We start from the raw sequence: 24,251 nt of genomic DNA, 5'->3' as shown, positions 1-24,251 counted from the left end.
TAGCTACAACATAAAGAGTGGGGAAAAGGGACCTAAATTCCACATTCAGGGTAAAATAGTAAGTCTAATTAGAATGTGAGAAGTTAATTATGTAATTATAATCTCTAGGGCAACCAAGAAACATTTTTGCTTTTTTCTGTGATTTTATTGAGATATATTCATACACTATACAATCCACCTAAAATATACAATCAATGGCTCACAGTATCATCACATAGTTTTTCATTACCACAATCAATTATGGAGTATTTTCATTACTCAAAACAACAACAAAAACAACATACAAACCCAATCAACCATACCCTTATTCTCCCCTAGCACTGGTGTAGTACATCTGTTACTGTTGAATAAAGTATTACTGTAATTGTAGTCCATAGATTGTAATAGGTGCATTTTTCCCATATACACTCTGTTATAACTTCTTTTATTAGTGACATACATTTGTTTTAGTTCATGAAAGAACTTTTAAATATTTTTATTGTTAATTACAGTCATCATCCACCACAAGACTCACTGTGTTGTACAGTCCCATGTTTTAACCTCTAGTTTTCCTTTTAGTGACATATATGACTTTAAACTTTTAAACTTCCCCCTTTGAACTACAATCACACACATAGCTGAGTGCTGCTAATTACACTTAACATAAGTGCTACCATCACCTCTATCCATTTCCAAACATATAAATTCAACCTATTTAAAAATTCTGCACATATTAAGCATCTGCTCCTCATTCTCTAGTTTCCTTCTCTCTCCTGCTAACCTATATTGTAGATTTTTGTCTGTACTTACATATTATAATTAGTTCATATTAGTGAGCTCATATTTTTCCTTTTATGTCTTATTTTGCTCAACATAATGTCCTCAAGTTTCATCCATGTTGCAGTGTGCTTCAGGACTTCCCTCCTTTTTGCTGCTGAATAATATTCCATTATGTGTATACCACATTTTGTTTATCCATGCCTCAGCTAATGGACACTTGGGTTGCTTTCACCTTTTGGCCATTGTGAATAACGCTGTTTCAATCATTAGTATACAAATGTCTAGTCACGACCCTGGTTTCAGAGCTTTGGGGAAAGCAGGATTGCCAGATGATATGGCAGTTCTATACTTAGTTTTCTCAGAAACTGCCAAACTGTCTTCCACAGTGGCTGTACCATTCTATGCTCCTGCCAGCACTGAATAAGGGTTCCTATTTCTCCATATCCTCTCTCAACACCTGGAGTTACTGTTCGTTTCATAGTGGCCATTCTAGTAGGTGTGAAATGATATCTCTCTGGGTTTTGATTTCATTTCCCTAATAGCTAGTAAAGCTGATCATCTTTTCATGCATTTTTAGTCATCTTAACAATACACATTAACAATTAGTCCAATTGCACTAATATTTAATGAAATATAAATAAAAATAAAAGTAAGGTGTTTTTCAGTACTATATTTGCAAAGATTACAAAAAAAGGGTAACAATGGCAAAATTACTGAGTGACTTATGATCTTTTGGGAAGGTAAACTGTAATTCCTACACAATTTTGTGTTTATCCTTTCATTTAACAATTTCATTTCTAGGAATTTTTGGCAGACATGTTTGCAGAATAGGCATATACAAGAATGTTTATTGAATCAATGAATGTAATATTTTTTAAAAATCAAAGCTTATATGTTAGAGACAGGTTAAACAAAGTATGGTGCATCCATAAAATGGATTACAACATAGTCATTAAAAAGACTATATGTGTGCAATAGTAAAACTCAAGTCCTAATTATGATGGGGAATTATGTAGGAGAAACTAAGTCTCCATATAAGGCAGATTATTTATATTAACTGGGAAAACTAACATTAGTATTTGTATATTCAATTTGTGAGGAAACAACTATCGCTATGTACAAAACCATGGATGAATCTTAAAGGCATTAGGCTGAGTGAAAGAAGGCAATTTCAAAAAGTCACATATGTTATGATTCTATTTGTACGACATTCTGCAAAAAGGCAAAAGTACAATGAGGAAGAACAAATCACTTGTTGCCAGGGGGTAGGGACGGGGGAGGGTATGGCAGCATGAGGGAGATTTATTTTAGTTGATGGAACTACTCTAAACTGGGTGATTGTGGAAGTGGATCCATGAATCTATACTTGTGTTAAAATTCAGAACTGGACAACACACACACAACACAGTGAATTTTACTGTATGTTTAAGAACAAAAAATAATGTTTTACATTGTACATTCTTGTGGAAGATATTTTGCTTTCTTCTACAGGAAGACTAACTTCAGATGCTGTATCTGTTATTAGAACTGAAGCCTTTGTTCTCATTCATTTCTGATTCAAAGACAATTAGAGTGGCCTGCTAAGTGGAAGTGATTAAGAAGCATAATGTTTTTGACATACACAATGACTTCTTAACATAAAGCTTCCTGCTTAAGAACAAATATAGAGTTTATTCTACTTTCGTTAGAGCATGAAGAAAACTCTTGCAGCTTGTAAAAGGAGAATTAATCAAATTTCTTTTGCTACATCCTATCTACAAGATATTTATCTTAAGATAAGGTAATGAGTCACCGGTTTTACATTCTTCTGAATGAAACATGTTCATTCTTCTCAAACACCATTATGACAAGTACTACAATGGATAGTGAGGGGTTTTTCTTCTCTAATGAGACAGAAATCATTATCCTTTTGGCTGAATCTGTGCCAGTCCTTTATCTTCATGTAAACTAGAAATAATGTTTTCTTGTTTATAAAGAAGAGAACATTATAAACATTACAAACTGTTCAAATTGTTTGTTAAGTTATACATAATAATTAGTTTGGCAGAGCTAATACAAATCACATTTACAGACTAACAATAATAAAATTGAAGTACCAGTTAAATATCCAAAATAATTAAAGGAATCATTTTTAGCCTGGCATAATTAGCTAATTCACTTTACAAGCATTTATTAAAATGAATTCACATGTTATTATTCCATAGGTAGTTACACAATAGTGTTTATACAGGAAAAAATAATGAACCAAACTCTTTGCATACAGCCCTCTACAATTAAAACGAAGACTCCCCAAGTAATATCAATCTAGGATAGACTAATTAAATTTGGTTTGATAACCATTCATTTCTTCTATTGCCTCTGAGCAAATTGTTTATTAGAGAAAGTTATTTTACACAAATCAAATCAAACTGGATAAACCATTATATTTGAGGGAAACTTTAGCCATCAGTCAATTAATCCATCATTTTCTCCAGACACTATTGTTTAACGAGCAGATCATATTATCAACAATTTAGATATCATAAGATTCAATTATAACAGTAAATTTATTGACAGTTTCTCTAATACCTTTATTATGAGTAAATTTGGAGTTCTCTTTACCTTTGTGAGCAAAGAAAACCCAATCCAGGTATTATATTCAAACATCAAATAAATATAAAATTCTGTACAATTTAATAATAGTTTGAAAATACATTATTATTACAAAAGGAAAAATTAGGCTTGATGAATTAAAATTGCTAATAATCTAAAATTTCAACATAAATCTTTATTAAAATATTTCTTTAATATGCTGAATGTATCTATATGAATTTAAAGTTATATTAAAAATTTATTTTAAGAATAGTCTTATGAAAAAACTAATTGTACAGACCAGCGACCAGGAAAAACTTGTCATTTTTATCTTAATGTTCAAGCCATATGCCAAGTGAATTTATATGAGCTGTTAAAGCCATTGTCTGGTTCATTAGATTTCTGAGAATACAGTTTTACAGGAGGCATTAAAATAAAAATGTCATATATATTAATATTTATTTATAGATAACATGAGAAAAAAATAACTAACATCTTTCCATGCCTGCTTGGAAGACCGTATCTAAGATTGTAATAGAGCAGTAGGATTGATTTCTAGTTCTTAGTAGGAAATGCATAAATTGTTAGTTCACCAAATTATATGAATTCCCAATCAGAGGTTTTTTCTTTTTAATCTAAGACCTTAAAATAGATCCTATCTATTCACAGTTGCCTCTCATAAATTTGGGTTCTGGAAACCAAAAAAAAGAAACAATTTATAAATAGTTTGTTATAGATATGCAATGAGCATATTCCTGTTGAACAACTAAAATAATTGCTGGCTACCCTCCATGATCTAACAGTGACACTGAGCCAGCATCAAGTAATAGCCAAATGAACAGGATATGGCCTTTGAAGTACAAATTCCTACATATGTTTACCATTCTTAAAATACACTTCTTAGAGGCTCAGGATGCCAGAGAGACACTTCGGGGGCACCACACAGAAAGCAAGGAAAGGACTGAGCCGCTGGAACATATGGCTGCCTGCCACCCCCACCTCCAACCTCAACTAAGGACACTGTTTCAGTGTAAAATTTTATTTGAAGAAACAGTTCCTCTGGTTGTAAACCAGTTTGAAACACTATCCAATTTCATGTATATTCCTGGAATCTTCAGAATAAAACATTTTAAGTTAAAAAAAGAATGATCTTAGGTTTATTTTTAAAAGAAGAATACTTCATTTTACATATTTGCCTCAAAAACAATTACTTATTACAAAAGTAATTACAGGAACACTACATGAAAAATACTGTAGTCAGTCACTTGACAGAGGTCGATATTTGCATGGTACCAATTGTTTAACATTAGGTACAGGAAAGCAGTCACCAGTCAATATATAACATCAGCAATATCTCTTTTTCTGGAGTCTTCCCATATTCATTCACTTTTGTGCCCATTAAGTAAATTCTCATTATTTATTTACTTTTAAAGCAAATTACTATATCCTCTTTTAAAATACTGCAGAACAGACTTTATGTAACTATTTTTCTACTCCCTTTATGCAAAGTATAAATTTAAACGAGTAGAGTTCTTTCTGTGAACTTGGTTTCCCAGACAAAAAAGATAATGCCCCCCTCTAGAGAGGGTTATTGCGATCATTAAATGGTTCTTAGAAAACATTTAGCCCAGTGTAGTTTTGCATGTTTTTGATTTATAGTTATAATTAAGAAAAGCAATACAAAAAGGACCCTATTTAGAACCTTTTAATCCAAAGATGATTCAAATATGAGTGCTACTATGATAAAATCATTCCTGATCATCTTAGTAAAGGGAGAATTCCTCCTGGATCCAAAACAATTCACCAGCATTAATTAATCATTTCTTTCATCACAAATATTTCATTAACAATGAAAACAACAAATGTACAGTATTTAAGTACATCTGTCTATAATGATATTCTTTAAAAATGATTTTTAGTGGGATATACAGGACTTTCTTCAACAAGTAAAAATACAGTTTGGTATTTTATCACGTTAGATAGTGGAGGAGTACTAGTGGTTTGGCTTCTTTGTTTTGTTAGATTTGTTGTTTTGTGTCATATGATGGTAGAAAATATTGAGGAATCACAATATAAATGAAGAAAATAGGTGATATTAACTACTGAAATGGGCCACTGCTTAATAAATATTACACAATCTGACCTTGAGTTCTTACAGTAGCTTTCTATGGGGCAACTTAAAAGCGTTTAGATAGCAAATACTTGTCACTATCAAAAACCACCCTAGCAGAAACTAAGGCTTGACAGGACTTGGGTCAATAGCCCAAGGTCATTCTGTGGAGAATAAGGATTTAAACTAATTCCTCAAGATTAAGGATTTTCTTAAATGATCGTATTGCCCTTCTTAATGAACACATACTGCATATTTAATCATACATGAAAATACTGAGTATCTACAATATGCCTGACAACTGCATAAGAATGTGTATCTACATTTCTCACTTAAGGTTTTCAATGTCCCTCTGATGGTAGATATTATTACTCCTAATTTTAAAATAGTACACAGATGCTCAGAGAGGTGACAAAGCTATTTATTTTTTATGTTTTATCTTTAATTTCAGACTTAAGAGTACTTGCAAAAATAGCTACAAAGAATTCTTAAATATCCTTCACTCAGATTCCCCACGTGGTCATAAAGCTTTTAAGTGATGTAACTAAGACCTAAACATGACTTTCCAACTCCAAGTAATACAGCTCTTTCAACTATACCGCAAGTATTTTGCATGCCATGACCCATAAGAGGTACAAGAAATTTAAAAACTCTATGAGAGGCTACTGCAAATATCTAGGCAATTTTCACAGATTATGCTAATATGCTAATGAAAAATAATCACATGCTAGAATACAATGCCAGAGATTTTCAATACTGAAAAGAATTTTATTGGGCTCATCACTGAAAAACAAAAGTATTACAGCATAGTTTCTTGGTTTGTAAATTACCTATAGCTTTGGACTGTAGTATGGGTCAGTACAGTGCTGCAGACATGCAGTAACTGGTAGCCGCTATTATGTAAAGGATATTCTGTTGGAATGTGCCTTGTAATTCAGAACCTCATGATAATATAGGAGGACAGAAAGAGTTGAAATCGTTGCTCTACTGTCATAGAAAGCACACTGTACAGACAGAAAGTATTAGATGACACTAAGCCTTCTTTGATGCCAACCATTAATAGCAATTTGTATAAGTTGTTAAGGCTGAAAAAAACAAAGGTACCAATTTTCTGCCACTACTGGTAGGTACACATTTGGAAAAGCAATAGCTTGGAGTAGCATTATAAGGATAAGGATTTTATTCTCTCAACATATTGTTATGACAATTTTCCATCACATAAAAATTTTTGAAAGAATTGCACAATGAACATCCCATAAACCCACCACCTAGATTCTATAGTTAATTTTTTTTATATTTGCATTATTACTTATCTTGCTATGCCTCTATCCATCTATTAACACACCAGTTACAGAAGTTTCTTAATTTTATATGCATGGTTCCTATTAGATAGATGTGTTCCTGAAACTTGAAACTTTTTCAATATTGTGACTGCAAATTTCATAGGGAGATAATGCAAAGTACATAACCAGAAAAGATCATGCTTTTAAATGGAGTTTTGGCCATAAATCTCTATTAGAATCCTAGTGAATTAGGCTAGACCACACATAAGCTGCAAAGTCTTCTACTTCTTAGGCCTAAGGTTCCTTTCATACAGACTCACTCCCTAAATGTGATACTTGAGAGCCTACGGCTCAATAGTAACATATGCCTGTGAAAGCCAAAATCCAGGAAAAGGCCACATTTAGGATTGGGGGCAGGGGGTAAAGAAAGCTCAAGGAGGAATATCTACAATTCCTCTTAATTCTAGAATTCAGGTCACAAAACACTGAGTCACAGCCTCCATTAGATCAGCATGGCTAATGGTGGTATGGGTAAATGTAGTGGTTTTAAAATATGTCCATAAATTCTGTGATACCCCTTGTTTCAAGAGGTGGAACTTAATTCACCCTCTCCTTGAAGTGTGGGCTAGATGCAGTAAATCACTTCTAACCAGAATAATGCAGAAGAGACAATATGTCACTTCTGAGAGTAGGTCATAAAAAGTATTGCATCTTCTTGCTCTTTCTCCTGGATCACTCGATTTGGGAAAGCTAAATACCATCTCATGAGGACACTTGAGCACCCTATGGAAAGCTCTATATGGTAAGGAAGTGATGCATCCTTTCAACAACTAATGAGGCTCCTGCCAAAAGCAAGTTAGCAGGCCATCCTGAAAGAGGATCTTCCAAATCAACTCAAATTCTCAGAGACTACAGCCCTGGCTGAACGACTTGACTGAAATCTCATGAGGTTCCCTGAGCCACATGGCTAAACTGTGCCTAGATTCCTCACTTTTAGGAACTATGTGAAACAAAGTGTTTGTTGTTGAAATTGCTAAATTTGTAGGCAATTTGTTACATAGTAAGCAACTAGGAAGAATTCCTTCCTCAGCAGCTTCCTCATCTCCATGTCAAAACATAATGTATAATATTAGACATTTTAGTTTCTTTCCTCACTTTGAAATCTCAGATTTCTCCCAAGGTCTTCTTTCTACCTCAGTGTCACTGTGATTGGGTCCTCTACCCCTTACTTCCTAATTTAGAAGAAAGTAAATGGTTCTCAAACTTCTATCAACTCAATGATCCCTTCTACGAGATTAAATATCTTTAAAACTCCATTTATCATCTATTTTCACTTGTCAGCAACTCAAATAAAATAACAAGAAGAATACAAGCTTTAACAGAGCTATGCAACTGCTTTGAAAGGGCTAGTAAGTGAAATGTTTGTTTTTACTGAATGTTAGAAATAAACTGAAAACAGACACGAGCAGTAGAAGCAGACATTTCTCAATTATAAACTCTAAAAGTATAAAGCAAAGTCCATGGACCATACTCTGAGACTTTTGGTCACAACTTATCAAAAATAAACACCTAGATCCCCATAAAAGAATTATTTTTAAAAAAGCTATTAGATGCCATCCAGACCAAAAGGGCGAAAAGAAGTGTAACAGATAAGGTATCAGTAGCTGAGAGAGTTCAAATAGAGTCGGGAAGCTACTCTGGAAGTCACTCTTATACAAGTTTCAGTTAGACATTGCTACCTACTATAACTTGCCAAACCCAACCAAAACCATTCTTGCCATTTCGAAAGAACACCTAGATCATTATATAATAGTCTACAAAGGTTCCATGCATTAGGGTAACTTTCCAGAAACCTACAACCTCCAGACAGGTCCCTGGACCAGCTAAGTCCTGAAATGCAGAGCAGTCAGCCTCTCCAGAATATCAACTAGTTCCATCTCCCTATCCCATGTTATCGACAGCCCCTTTCAATGTGAAAAAGTTAGAATGGGCATAGCCCAAATACCTCTAAAGACTGGGAGAAAGATCCAAGGTGATGGTGGAGTTATACAGAGAAGGTAGGGTTTAATGGGTGAATGTGATCACTAAATCATTATGTTGATGATTTTAATTCCTAGTGTCTGGGAGCAGCTAGTAGTAAAAACCTAGAAACATGGACTTGTAACCCATGTCAAGCTCTGAAAACAGTTCTACAACTAATTGTTGCAATGTGCTTTGAAATTTATTGTTTTTTTTTTGTATGTAAGTTATTTTTCACAAAAAAGAAAAAAAAAGTCAGTTCTGATGATAAAAAATTAAATTTATATTTAAAAAGCTAACAGAAGTATGTTTGACTCCAAACTACCTCTTTAATAGCAAAACCAAACAAAACATATTTAATTATATTTTTAGTTTCTTACTTTTTTTGCTCAAACTGCCCTTGCTGTTCTGCAAACACACCAAAAATGCTTCTGTCTCAGAACCTTTGCGTTCACTGTTCCTGGGATACTTTTACCACAGATACCCTTATGGCTTGCTTCTGTACTTTATTCAGATTTTTGCTCAAATATCATCTCATTAGAAAGATCTTCTATAAATATTGTATATAAACCAGTCCCACCCAGCAATTCCTATCCTTCATAGCCTGTTTTATTTTTCTTCTTGGCACTTATTACTTTAAAATTATTTTATTTACTTATTATTTGTTAATTTTCATTATTTATCTATTGAAAGCTCTCCAATTAGAAAGCAAAAAAACAAAACAAACTTTTAATTCCTTCATATTCTGCATTTTTCTCCAAAATATTTTGAGGTAGGTAACAAATTCAGTATAATTTCTATTCCTGCTTGAAATTATTTACGTGTAATGAACCATAGATGATTTTAAAGACTTAAAATGCATCTTTTTATAAGTCTCCAAAATTTGCCTCTCTCTATTACTCCTGGCATTTTCCTTTTGCCATTGTTTTGTCTATTTGCTTTTAACATGCAAATTACTCACAAAAAAGGATGGAATAAATTACGAAAACTCAAAAAAAACCCCACGTAATTCAAAGTGGCTGTATACTCTGGTCAGCATGGACTGAAGGTAGTGAGGAAGTTTCACAGTTTTTTACATTTTAAGAACACACTAATTGGAGTTGGGCGAGGCACAGTTAAGGTCTATGTCCCCTCAGTCAATTCTGAACTTCACTTTTATGTAGTACCTCTTATTGTTGCAAGAAACAACTGTTCAGAGTATCTGAACAGAGTACCTGAACTCTGTTCAGGTTTTATTCCAATGCAACCACTCTATGTGTTATAAATAAAAGACATACTTTGCAAAGGGGTGATAATTACATCATGGTAAGCATAAGAGTAATTTTAAGTGCTATGGTATTATAACCAGAGATCAAGGTGTTCTCTTTGGGGAAGACTAACTATATTGCCTTTTCTAATGTGGCAGGTGGTTATTACTGCTTTGGCTAGGAACTGATATGTAAAGTACTTTATAATCATAAATATATTTTTTGCCAGCTTCTGATTTTTATTTTACATTGTTATCTGCTATTTAAAATGTTATGAAGTTTAGATCGGAAAGCCATTCTGCACCAGTAAAGTGCTGAACCCAAGCAGTGACCTTAGCTCCAAAGTCAGTGTACTGGGCTTTCTACTTTCTAAACAATATTCTTAATGTTATAACTCATAAACAAGACTCACAGAGGGTGATGGACATATGCACAATTTAGGTAACACGTTCTAGTGTTATGAGAATTTTTTTTAACATAAAGGCAATATAGTTCTTCTGCTTTCTTCTTTGAGAAATCAAAAGTCTTTTACAATATAGAAGCAATTGTTCCATATTTTACATCTGCTCATTGCATAGAATATTAACTGCATTCAGAGGCTTTATTTCAACTGAAAAGACAGAAGACCAGTGACCTATTCACATTTTTAATAAAATGTATAGAGTCCTGAAAAATAACCTAAAGTTTAATAGCCACCTTCAAAAATATCAGACTTAGCAGCAATTTAAAAAGCTGAATCTCCATAGTACTAAAATGCAGATTCCAAGTCTATTCCTGAAGTATTCAAAGGGCATCAGAATACAGACTTTGAAAGGATATAACTTGTACAAATTTTAAAAAGACCTTCACAAATATTAAGAGGCTAGATTCATGAAATACATAAACAATAACCTGAGTATAACAAATATATTTGACCTTTAAGGTAATAAAAACAAACATAAGAAGAGTCTCCAGTTTTCTATTACTGCTAAATTTATTTACCTCATAAGTTTCACCCCATTATGGTACAATGATCCCTCATTACTATAGCACAATATTGCATAGTCTATACTCCACCTATAGTTGTCTTGTGTCTACTGAGTTTTACAGCAAGCAAGCAATTTGAGAATATGGTAATAAAGCCTCAATCACAGTAATGATATATGATGGGCTATAATTTCTCTGTGCTAATGGGTTACAAACAGTATTACAGTGATGACGGGAATCTCATTGATTCATTATATGACGGCAATAATATCAAAATGACTTAATATAGATCACTATTAAGTCATGCACATGCTACTAACAACCTCTGTATTTCACTATATAGATATATAGCAAAATAAAATTAATATTAGTCTTTCTATATAAAAGTTCACACAGCACAAAACATTTTGTGTTGAGTACCCTAAATCAATGTTTAAAGTTGGAATTACTGCATTGAACTGGTTCTTTGAAAAGAAAACCATTGATTTTAATCTGCTTGAAGCAATCAATTACTCCCTGTCCTCTTTATTCCAAACTGTAATGAAAACTAAACTGCGTTGTCTTGAAAACTAAATGTGAAGATGATCATAAACAGAATTTAAACTCCATGGATTATTCATATCTACCCATTTAGATTTGCCATTTCCATTATGAGTACATTTGCCATGAGCATTTAATGGACATCTAAAAGGGAATTCATTAAAGCAGGAGCTGTTGGCAGCACTTATGGGCTTCAGACTGCTTTATGCTTGCCTTTAATAGCTCACTATTATAAAAGTGATATATTGTGTTCATCCCATTAGTAGTTTGCAGAAAGGTCTGCAAGAGATAACAAATCCTTCTGAATATTTTCAGAACTGAAAGTAAATCATAATTTGTTTGTTTTAAATAGCATTTTCTAATGATATACAATTTTAGAGTCAACTAAATTTAGTTATTTCAAGCCAAATAAGATTTTGGCAGCCACAGATACATTTTATGAAGCAGGCATCATCTTTTAAAAATAACCTGTGATTATAAACTTGAGGTATTTGTAGCCATCAGGCAATCTAACCAATAACTTGAAGGAATTGTAGAAATAATAGGATACACATTTCTATGGGTTAATAGTAAGACATTACCAAAAGAAAAACTAGATAGCGTATGTTTCTAGCACTTGCATGCTGCCACTACTCAAGAGGTACGATGGGACCGTTTCTTGCATCTTACATGCATTAAAAAGAGATTCTTAGAAGAAATGACATTCATTGTTCTTTCTTTGTTCTACAGGGATAGAGAAGATGGAATGGACATGAAGAAATTTAAAAACCTGACTTTAAAGTTAATGCTTATTATAGTAATATAATTAAATCTTAACTGGGAAGGGAGAACAAGGTTAGGAATTTCCAGTACCAGAGTGGCATCTCCAAAATGCCTGGCTCTAGGCTATGCTTTATTCCAAATCCAAAACATTTTACTAAAATGGAAGCTGGAAGCTTATAGCAGATCAGCAGTATGCCTTTGTATTAGAAAAGGCAACTCAATCCTATCTACACATGGGAGAATCCAAAAATCACATATTTGGTTTCAGAATGTATCAATTTCTTATTTTTCTATGCAAATTTTCCTTTCCAATTTTTCTTTATAAGATAAAATCAGCTGGCATGACCTTATTGCACACACACTAGGCAGGGGAAGTGAGGGCCTCTGAAATGTGTTAACTGGTCAAGAACAGATATGTTATTACAGGTATTCTGTAATTCACATATCTAAGAAGCTATAAATCTCTGTACTGATAATTAAGAAAAACTGATTCCACTCTGATCTTGTAAGGGCCAAAAATCAATATTCCAGTCTCTACAAATTTTATTTCCATTCATTTACTGGAATAGAATTTATAGTGATTTCCTAGTTATAAATATGCAAATGTCTGAAGTTCACATATGCATGTACCCAAAAAACTACTGGGTACGAAAGTAAAAGAAAGGCTATTATATGAGAAGACTAAAAATAGGAAAGGTTATTTTTAAAAACTGCACTCTTAGATATGTAAGTACTTTCCAAATCTGTCAAATATAAGACTTGTGTCATTCATAGTTTGCCAATATCTTTGAAATTAGTTGACTTGTCCAAGCCCAGGAATACCATAGAAAATGTGTGCTACTTACAAAGCCTTAAAAACATGCCCAATGCATTCATTACAATGCAGTCCATAATATTAATAAACATTTTAATATGTATGACATTCCCAGCTTAGTAATGTAATTTGGGTTTCTAAGTATTTACATTACTTTATATACTTATGTGATTGGGTTAGGATGTTTACATATATAATGCACATATAGGAAACTAATCATTTTAAACAGTTATGATCTAGTGGGAAATAACTTTCTATTAGAATCTGAAGCAGAATCAAATAAATAATTTTCCTATTCAAAAGAGATATCAATGGAAACATTGTAAATGTATAATAAATATTTTTTGTTCTTCTGCATGTGCTACAGTAAACATTAGCATAAAAGCAGGGGATTTTTACCCAATAAATTATTTGTCTAAGTCCATTTGAAAAGTGCATTTTCAAAGATAGACATTGAATCTTTCTTTTCAATGAAAAGAAAAAAAAATCTTTTCCCAATAAAGAAAAAGGTGTTGAAAAAAAAGTTGTCTAGAAAACAGCCTGATAGCCACAAACCTAATTTACCTCTCAAGTTATAAGACAGCATCAAGGTGCAAAACCAGACTTCTATTAGCTAAGACCACTTTCCTTAGGAGCAATCATGAATTTCTTCTTTTAACTACCATATGGAAGTTCTGTACAGAACAGGGAAATTCTTATCTCTATCTCTCCTTCATCATTTTGACATTAAATCAAAGAATCCTTGGCAAACTAATAAAAGACCATGGGTACACATGTTAGCTTTAATATCTGAATCTACTGCTGGTTTCAAGACATCTACAAACAGTTAAAAGGCATTAAAATTACAAGCGTCCAAGATTATACATCATAGACTGATTTTAAGTTGCTCTAAATTTCTGTAAACTTCAATTAGAGACAAGGATCAGTACTAAAATTGCAACTAGAAAATACTTGTCTGTTTCAGTCTCTCTCTCTCACCGCATTTACATACTCCTTTCAAGATTTCAAGAATTTAAGATATGGAAGTACCCTGAAAATTACAAGATTCTAGGTCAAAGTGAATTTTATATTGATGGGATTAATCATTAATAGTTAGGTGTCCTAGAATTAATGGGCAGATGAATTGTGTGTCTTTCTCTAGGGACCAAGAAACTTTAAAAACCTAAGGCTAACTGACGCTGAATGAGCTCATGCCTGAGTGTGAATTATCTGATCAGAAAAGAAACTGGCTTAATATATAAACTGACTTGCCCTCACCTGGACCCTTAGTGTGATCCCTGGTTCAGATGATGATGTTCTCAAGGAGGAAGAAACACGAGTTGCATAGGATTGCCACAAGCCCTTCACAGGAAGATGTCAGTCTTCTGTGCAAGAAAAAAAAAGAAAAGAAAAGAAAAGAAAAAAAAGTACAGTGGCAGTGGATGGATTCTCCATTTTTAGGAGAGGAAAAGAAGTCAGGTATGCATATTCTCCATTAGCTAGTTCTCTTCTGTATGCAGGGCAAAGGAAGTCTCTGCAAAGCTGGTAGAGACAAAGGCATAAAAAGTCTAAAATCATCTTGGAATGGGAATTACAATAATAAAGATGCTAATTATAACTGATCATTTTCTTGGCCCTTTGGAATTTAATTTTTAGAAGACAAATAATCACAAATTTGCTTTCATGGACAAAATAATTAGTCCTAGAAGATTTTTAAAAATGCTTAACATTAGATATGAAAGGTGCCCATTAAGCAGTGTCAGTCTAAATGATTTTCTTCATGTATTATAGCTACCCTAGGGGTGATTTAAAAGAATATAACTTCCCAGAGTTAAATTATCCAGCATGCCAAAAGTTAGTGCTGGATATGCCTTCAACATGTTCCAATCAGATTTTTCATAGGAATATAATATCCTTAATGAAATTCCAAACAAGAACCCAAACAATGTTATGTTTCTCCACCCAAATTGATAATTTCCATCTTTAAATTTTAAAATATGAAAATTTTTTTTAATATTTCAATCTTCCTTATAGATGTGTACAACTTTTATTTTACAGAATGAGTAAACTCAAGGATTTTACAATGTCTATTCTGCCTTCCTAAATGCTACTAATTTTTGTTTTATAATAAAAAATTATTTCACTTATTTTTTTGCAATGCTTTATAAATGCAATATTTAACTGTTTTCCCTAATGGGCAAATCTCTGTATGTACAGGTACAACTTAATTTTTATTTAAAAAATCAATAAGCAAAAATTCCATTTCTCATGGGTGAGACAATATAGTGAGATGATATGGGAAGTTAATAAACGAAACTTTAAGTACTCTAAATAAGACTGGTTGCAAAAGTGCAATAGCTATTACAAAAATTTGGTAAGCCACCTAATTAATAGCTGACAAACATACAAAATCAAAATTTTTTCCACAATTTCAGTTCTCACCTTTCATTCCACAAAATAACGAGGATCTAGGATTTATGTCTAGTAGTCTATGCTCTATAGTTCAAGAGGCAAATTTTAAAAAGATGATCTTTATAAGAAAAATCACTATGTTAGACTTCAAAGTTTAGTGATTAAATTTGTGTCAATTATTATGAAGGAAGGCTTAATGACAGTATTATTATTTTTATCAATTATGGTGCTACTAGGTTCAGTTCAAATATTCTATGGACTCATTTTGCATATACAAGTAATTAGTATCTTATACAGGGATGCTGTAAAACATGGAAGTTTTCAGAAAAAGCCATAACACTGCCTGCAAACGCTCAAATAGGAAAAGGGGCAAAGTGCTTTATCTCTCTTAAAATATCTTTAGTAATTCTGTTTATACACTTCATGAGCATTACAAAGAGATAAGATACTTCATGACAAAAATGAATTTGCCAATGCTGAAAGAAAAGACAAAAATGAATTTGTGGCAGTAATTTATCGGGGAAGGTGCTGAATCTTTAGATTCCTAAACCACATAGCAATACCAGAATGAAAAAAAGTTACACTTTCTCAAAATATGCCTTCCTTACGTGATAGTCAGTTAAGAAATATACCATTTAATTTTCACTTCATGTTCTAAGGATGAGAACACATGAAGCTTACTACTATTTAATTGGAATTTTTGAGTAAGTTTCCAATCTAGGATCAGAACTTGTTATACGACAGCTGAGAAAAAAATGGAATGTCAAAAGAAGTAAGTTCATTGGGAAAGTGGGTGTCACTTTTGCAAAGTTATTCCAGACCAAACCAAATTTCTCAATCTTAATAGTTCTTCTGTATTTCACAGATTTTTTTTTAATTTAAGAAATACATCTATTTTTATAATTATTATGAGAATATAAAATATTAACGAGTATGTCAGCTAGTATGCATAGAGACTAATTTTAATGCTTTCTGTCAAATACAGGGAAAAAAGGAAAAATTAGCTGGAAATATATGGTAAAGATTAAAATAACAGGAGCTTTCCCAGTAACAATTTGGTTAAAAGGAAGCAATGCACAGTGAAGAGTGTAAGAGCCTCTTAAGAAAAACAAATTGGGTATGAATCTTGATTCTGCCATTTATTAATGTGTGACATTGGCAACTGAAATAATCTGAATCACAGTATCCCCATGTAAAAATGGGGATAAAGCTAACCACACTGTAGGGTGTTGTGAGGATTAATATAAGATTATGTATCACACAGCATAGTGAATGGCAGACACATGGGAGTTGTTCAGTAAATGACAGCTATTAACATTATTTTTTACTAAATTTCTCCCAAGGAGTTTAAAAGACTCCCAAAGAAAAATGATAAAGTATAGGATTTTGTGATAATTAAAACACATAATATATTCATCAGTTACTTTATTTCAGAAATATTTATTGAATATCAGAAAAATGTGCTTAGTGTTGGGGATGAAATGGAGAACGAGTCAGACACTATTCCTTCCTTTTTGGAGTTTATAGTTTTATGTAGAAGACAGACAAATAATTACATTAATTATAATTATGATTAATCATAGTTGTAATAGTGCTTTGAAGACTAAAGACAAAGTAATATAAAATCATACAAATGGAGGCCCTAAGACAGGAGAGGGAGGGAGAGGAAATGCTGCTCAGGGAAAACAGTATAAGAATTAGCTAGGCAAAGAAAACAGAGCAAATATCATTCCAAGCAGAAGAAACAATGTATGCAAAGACCCTGGTAAAAAGTACTTGGAGAATTCAGGAACTGAAAGACTGTCAGAATACCCGGGTGACAGAGAAAAGGGGGGAAATGGTGTAGGAAAAGATAGGAGAAGGAGACAAAGGACAGTTTCTTTAATGGAGCCTGTAAGTCAAGGAGGAGATTTTCAATCTTTATCCTAAATGCAATGGACCACCACTGATTTTCATTTTTAAGTAATCACTCTGGGTATGGTGTCTGATGAACCAGCTGAAGAATGTAAGACTAGATATGAGTAGACCAGTGGGGCACTACCGCAGTGGTCACGGAAAGATGGCCTGGACTATGAATGTGGAGCACTAATAGAACTATACAAAGTCAAAAATCTAGGAGGTAAACCGAAAGATCTTGCTGACAGACGGCTCTTGGTTATCAACATGAGCATCAAATGCCATTTATGAGATAGAAAAGTCTAAAGGTAAAGCAGCCTTTGGAAGAAATGCCTTGAGTTCTGTTTAGAACCTATTGAATTTAAGAATGCAGATGGATATCAAATGGACATTTGAATGCATAAGTCTAAAATTCAGAAGAAAGGCCTAGCTGGAGATTTATATTTAGGATTCATCAGCAAATAGAGATGATTGAAGACAAAGGAGTACACTTGGGGAGAAAACAGAGTAGTAATACATGAAGACCTAAGTCCAGTTCTAAGAAACTCAAATACTAAAGGCCAGATTGAGGAAAACTAGTATACATAACTGAGAAGGAATGGCCACAGAGGTTGGAAAAAATCAACATGACACACAGACACCTAGGGAAAGGAGAAACTATTTCAAGAAAGAGGAAGTAGTTGATGATGTTGAATACTGCTAAAAGTCTATCAAGATAAGGGTAGAAAAGTATATAAAAAGTATATACCAGTCTTATAAGTGTAGCACTCATTGGGGAACTCAGCTCACATAGTACGTGGTGTGGTTCCTTTGTAAGGAGCTGGTAAACCTTTTCTCAAAGGGCCAGGTATGAATAGGCTTGTGGGCCATACCACCTCTGTTAACAATTGCATAACTTGGTCATTATAGCCCATTATTGTCCATGACTATTTGTCATGGGAAATATGAAAATTAATGGGTATGGCTGTGTTCCAATAAATCTTTATTTTAAAAAAAAGGCAACCAACTATCAGATAGTGATTCTACCTTTGTATCAGTCAAGTCTCAGATTAAATAACTATCTCAGAGTGCTGGTTTGAAACTGTTATGTGCCCCGGAAAAACCATATTCTTCTAATCCAATTTTGTGGGAAGAATGTTTTGATTAGGTTGTTTCCACGTTGATGTGACCAACCCAATTGTGGATGGGACCTCTTGACTAGGCTGTTTCCATGGAGATGTGACCCCACCCATTCAAGGAGGGTCTTAATCCGTTTACTGGAGTCCTTTAAGAGTGAGACATTTTGGAGAAACCACAGATGCCTGGACAGATGACACAGAGAGCAGATGCTTGGAGATAGAAATGCCCTAACAGATGCTGAGCAAGGCCCCTACAGAACTGAAAGAGCCAGAACCTGCAGAGAGCTGAGAGAGAAGCTACGATATGAAATCCAGAGAAAAGCCTCAGGAGGAGAGACACAGCCACTGAAACCAGAGCCCAGGAGAGAGGAATCGGCAGACATCGCCTTTGATGCCAGCAACCTTTCCTCCAAGAAGGTATCCTCTTGTTGACCACTATCCTTTCATTGATGCTTTAATTCGGACATTTTCACAGCTTCAGAACTATAAATTTGTAACCTAAGAAATACCCTTTGTAAAAGCCAAACTGTTTCTGATATATTGCATTCTGGCAGCAATAGGAAACCACAGCACTCAGCAAGGCCTTTTATTTCTTCCAATCTAAAGCAAACTGTTTCCCACCTTGTTATTCAGAAGGAACTGAATTGTGGTATCAACTAAATGATTGTTCACTAATATTACTGCACCATTTTAAGGTATAACCAAGCTGAAGTTTTAAGATGTTCATACATTTCCCAACATGACTTAATGGAATATATATTCTGAAAGCTCTATGATGAAAAAGCACCTACACTTTCAAAAACAGACTGTTTCCTTATTTGCATTAACTGGAAAGCTGACTGATGGAAGATGATGGTAGAAGATTCTTGACACGATGGGGGACACTATAATGTAACAATTTTGTGATTTCATCATCTGCAGTGAGAACAGATATTCTTGTTTGTTATTCTTTAAATCTAGAATTTAAATGAAAATATTCAGTATGTGAGAAAATTCAAAGTTAGAAAGTGATGATTTCAGAATATTAAAACTATCCTGAGAATTATGAAGCAACTGAAAAAAGAGCAGCAAATGATATAAACAAGACGATATAATATTTTTTCTCTGTGTTTGAACACTAAAAATTCCTCAGTTGATTGTTTAACAAATTTCTACTCTCACTTATGAGAAGCACACTTCTCAAAAGATGACCAGATACCTGGCCGATATTTCTTCCCTCTTAGTAAAGAGTAAAAATCCTGATCAAAATTAGTTTTCTCAAAGATATCTTAGGAAAATGGAAAACAGTAAGTATAAAATTCAAATTCTAGGAAGCAGGTTATTCACCAAACCGAAGAAACTGTGAATTTTAAAATTGTAGAATTTCACTTTGTATGAAGATTAAAAATTGGCTCATTTCCCACACATAACAGCAGCATAAATGAAGGCAGGCAACAACACTGTAATGCAGAATGGGTATCTTTCAGAATAATTGTATGAACTTAAGGTCTGCTATTTCTCTACTTGCTCCATAGTTCATCCTTGGACTGAAGTTGTTCTTTTTGCAAAATTTTTATTAAGAATTGTTTTTCCTCAGTTATGTAGTTTTACAGGCAATACTGTTTAAATCTAGTACCAAGGAAATAACTAGAAAAATAGAAATTGCAGGACTTTCTAAAAACCGCTGGACTGAACTTCTAAAAAGTCAATATCATGAAAGAACAAAAAAGGCAATATAACTGCTTTAGATTCAAGGAAACTAAAGAGATATGACAACTAACCTCAATGCATGATTATTTGGCTCCTGCATTTTAATAACAGGCTCTACAATGACATAAGAGCAAATGAAGTAACTTGACTATGAACCATATATTAAATAATATTCTTATGTCAACATTACATCACTGAGCATGAAAATAGTATTATGTTTATATATGAGAATATCACTATTCTCAGGAAATATATGCAAATTAGTTGGGAGTTCACCACCATTAGGTATGTAACTTATTTTCAAATGTACAGCAAAAAAGGTTTATATATAATGAGTACATGTAAATGTGCATATAGACAAAGAACAAGAGAGAGACAAAAACAAATAAGGCAAAATGTAAGGTATAAAGGTAATTATTCTTTCAATTTCTCGGTAGATTTGAAAATTTTCAAAATATACAATTAGGAAAAATAAATTTCCATAATAAACATGAAAAAATGGATCAAAATTAAATTCCTTTTTAATTAATAACATAACAAAAATTAAAAGATTAACTGCCCATTACAAAAGTACTAAGGGAGTCAATATACGCCACAGTCTATACTGTCTGACTGTCCTCAGAGGATTACAAATTAGGCAATAACATTGATATTCATTCACATTTTTATATGATAGCAAACTAAAGGAAACAAAGAAATATTAGCAGTATATTATCTTCTTATAATCTTCAACTGATGAAACTCTTTCCTTTCAGACATCATAATTGGCATATGGTTTGAAACTGTTTGGGGTATTTGCACCTATATTTATGAGGGATGCTGGTTTGCAATCTTTTTTTGTAAAATCCTTGTCAGGTTTTGATATCAGGGTTACACTAGACTCTTTAAAGAAATGAGGAAGTGTTCCCTCTTCCTCTCTTTTCTGAAAGTTTCTATAAAAGCAATGTTATTTTTCTCCTCCAATGTTTGATAGAATTCATCAGTGAAGCCATCTAGGCCTAGAGTTTTCTTTGAGGGAGAATTTTTAACCACAAATTTATTTTCTTTTATTAGAATTTAAATTATGTATATTTTCCATTTCTTCTTGTGTTAAGTTTAGTAAATTCTGTTTTTAAAGGATTTTGTCCTTTTCATCTAAGATATCAAATTCATTGGCATAAAGTTATTCATAAGGATCCCTAATTATAATTTTAATATCTGTAAGATTTGTATTTGTCCCCTCTTTTATTCTTGATATTAGTAATCTGTGGGGTTTTTTTCCCTCTCTTTTTTCCCCTTAATCTGTTTTACAGGGTTATTATATATTATTAACCTTTAAAAATAACCAACTTTTTATGTCACTGATACTCTCTGTTCACTGTCTGTTTTGTGTATAATTGATTTTTATTCATTTTAATTATTTTCCTTTTACCTGCTTACTTTGGATTTAATTTTCTCATCTTTCCTGGCTACATAAGATAGAAATGTGGTTAGTTGTTTTTAAACTTTTCTTCTTTTATAACAAAAGCATTACTTTAGCTCTATCCTCTAATTTTATTGAGATTTGATTTTTTTACTCTCCATATGGTTTACCCTGTTTTCTATGCATACTTTAAATAATAGGAATATTCTTCAAAAGTTGAGTATAGCATTCTGCAAATGTCCAAAATGTCTCGGGTATGTTGACTCTCCTAGACTTAAGGCTGATGCCTTTCTATCAAATCTAGAATAAATTTGAACACTATTTAAATTTTTATGTCCCTTCCAACCCCTTTGTGGAACTCTAACTGCATATGCATTAGATTGCTTGACACTGTTTCCTGGGACATTAAGACTCTGTTCATTCTTTTTTTTTTTTTTTTTTGTAATTTAGTTTTAATGATTTCTATTCATTGGTCCAGAAAGTCACTGAGCCTTAATTCTGCTGTGTCTAATATCCTGATAATTTCATTCAATGAATTTCATTTCAGAAACTGAAATGTTTTTTTTTTTTTTTTTTTTAGGATTTTCATATTTGTTCTAAAACTCCTCATTCCTTCACTTATTGTTTCCCTTCGTATAAATATCTACAATCGTTATTTTGAAGTCCTTGTCTACTAACTACAACAACACTTAGGGCAACTGCTAGTCTCTTTCTATAGATTATTATTTTCTTCTGACCATGGGTCTCCTTTTCCTGTTTTATCACATCTACTAACTTTTTATTGTACTCTACATATAATCTCCAAATTTTATATTTCCTCTGAAGAATAATGAGTTCTATTTTTGCAGACAACTAAATCAGTAGAGGATTACTCTGATCCTGTATAGGCTTGTTTCAGACTTCGTTAGGACAGTCTATTCTGATCTGGTATTAGTCCTATCGTAAAGACTTTTAATCCTAGGATGTGACGTGTAATCCTAAAGTGTGGCCATTCTAGATTTTCAGTAGTAAGTTTCAGATGTTTATCAAGTTTCTCCAATATGACAGGTTTTGAACTATGAACTGTATCCTCTGTTACTGCTAGGGACTCTGCCTAGCTCTTTCAACTTTCCAACTATTACTTCCCCACTAAGTTCTTTGGAATATTTCCCTGCAAGACTTTGGGAGATGTTTGTATAAAAATTTTGGGGTTACCCATGCCCTTCCTTTCCAGAATCCCTCTCAATTTTTAGTTGCTCATTCAGCCCTGAATTTCACCCTCCAACTTTTTAAAAAGATTGCTTTCTTCAGCATATCTGAATAAGTTTTGCATACTGCAAACACTTACGAGTTTCTTCATGGGAAAAGCTAGATAAAAGTGGATCTCAATCAGTTTGATTTTTTACTTGCAAGGGTCATACAACCTCCAGGTTCTACCTACTTTTGGTCACTTTACATAGCCTTTAAATAGTGTTTTGAAAAATGTTAGTTCAGATGTTTCAGTTTTTTTAAGAAGGCTATTTGATAATACAAACTACTCCCTCATAACCAGAAACTGGAAGACTACCATGATTACATTTTTATTTTTCTTTTGCATGGGCAGGCACTGGGAATTGAACCCGGGTCTCTCAAGAACTGCCTGCTGAGCCACCATGGTCCACCCTATCCATGATTACCTTTTGACAGCAGCAAACAGTTACATTGTGAGGTCTTGATTTTTAAAAAAATAATCTCCCTAACTCTGGCTACAGTTATATGCAGCATATAATCATGAAATTTTGTCACTAAAAAATAACTTGTAAATCACCTATCTTGGTTTTTTGTTTTTGTGGATTCAAAGATTACCTGGAGAATTTGATGAATATTGCAAATCTTTTCACAGAAATTTGCATAATAAAAATAGTTTCATATTATTTTCAGGATCCTAGCACCCAGTTCTTCTAATCCAGTTCAACATTTCATTTTGAATGGGTTACATGTGAGAATTAGACTATAAACAATTTACAGAGGCTACATCACTAAAGCGACTCTAATAGCTATATTTAAAGAATACCAAACTCGTGTGAAGTACTTTAGATCTGTTGTTTCTAATCCTCCTAATAACCCTGCAAAATGGTTTTATTTGAATAAACTGAGGCCCACAGAAGTCAGGTAAACTTCCCAAAGCCACAGATTACTATGATGAAGGTTGGCTCTGAAATCAAGTTAATCAGATTCTAAAACTAAAATATTTTCTACCATAAAATGTGGTATTAATGGCAGAGAGAAACTAGGCAGCAAGTCTCTTGACTCTGTCCTCCTCATTATATGTTGGGATATGCAGACCCCAGTTATGACACTGAAGTGAGTATTTAGTAGTGAATATGAACTAACTATAGTTATACAGTAATATGTAAATTATACAAATTATAAAAATACACTGTAGGAAACTGTGAAGCATCTAAATGCAACAGTTATCAAAATACTCTTCCAAATGTGGTAACAATATTGAAAAGTGGTACCCCTGCTGGAAAGAGTAAAGAGGCATTTCTACAAGTCCAGGTAGATTTGAATTCAAGAGTCAATACAGATAATCAGATTTAAAAACAATTTTGCACTGAAAGGCCCAAAAAGACCTTCTAAGTTAAAAAGCTTGGTTACAGCCACTTCAGTTTTACTGTGAATTTACATGTATCTTATTTTTTATAGATAAAACACTTCAATAT

General features: G+C 33.0%; 1 protein-coding gene and 1 long non-coding RNA gene across 5 annotated transcripts in view; one reads left to right on the top strand and one right to left on the bottom strand.

Moving 5' to 3' along the window:
• The window catches only part of RANBP17 (RAN binding protein 17), a 365,039-nt gene that overhangs the window by 225,942 nt on the left and 114,846 nt on the right, over positions 1-24,251 (bottom strand). The window lies entirely within an intron of this gene.
• Positions 7,219-24,251, top strand: part of LOC143664103 (uncharacterized) — a 35,783-nt gene continuing 18,750 nt past the window's right edge. The window contains exons 1-3 of the long non-coding RNA XR_013166317.1: positions 7,219-7,254; positions 12,225-12,275; positions 14,213-14,529. This is a non-coding gene — a long non-coding RNA (uncharacterized LOC143664103). The remainder of the gene's footprint in view (positions 7,255-12,224; positions 12,276-14,212; positions 14,530-24,251) is intronic.

The sequence above is a fragment of the Tamandua tetradactyla genome, chromosome 20 (assembly GCF_023851605.1).
Source record: "Tamandua tetradactyla isolate mTamTet1 chromosome 20, mTamTet1.pri, whole genome shotgun sequence".
Lineage (NCBI taxonomy): Eukaryota > Metazoa > Chordata > Mammalia > Pilosa > Myrmecophagidae > Tamandua > Tamandua tetradactyla.
The sequence above is the reverse complement of the archived record's forward strand: the minus strand, read 5'-3'. Positions and strand labels throughout refer to the sequence as shown.